Raw genomic sequence first — 276 nt, 5'->3', positions numbered from 1 at the left:
AAAATGTTATTATATTTAATAAATTGTATTGAATATTTTATAATTTAAATATTATATATTAAGTTATATTATAATTATATTAAATATCACATTAAATATAATTTGTTATATTTAATACTTAATGTACAATATTGGATATTATCTATTATATTTTTAAATAAATAAAATCTAGCAAAAAAAACGAGGTAAAAAAAAAATATATATATATATAATTTTTACTTTTTGTATTTTTTTACCTGCATGGCAATGTCACCACTCAACAGCATCAGAGACCAT

Source organism: Sinocyclocheilus anshuiensis, unplaced genomic scaffold (assembly GCF_001515605.1).
Source record: "Sinocyclocheilus anshuiensis isolate Anshui unplaced genomic scaffold, SAMN03320099.WGS_v1.1 scaffold3005, whole genome shotgun sequence".
Classification (NCBI taxonomy): Eukaryota; Metazoa; Chordata; class Actinopteri; order Cypriniformes; family Cyprinidae; genus Sinocyclocheilus; species Sinocyclocheilus anshuiensis.
The sequence above is the reverse complement of the archived record's forward strand: the minus strand, read 5'-3'. Positions refer to the sequence as shown.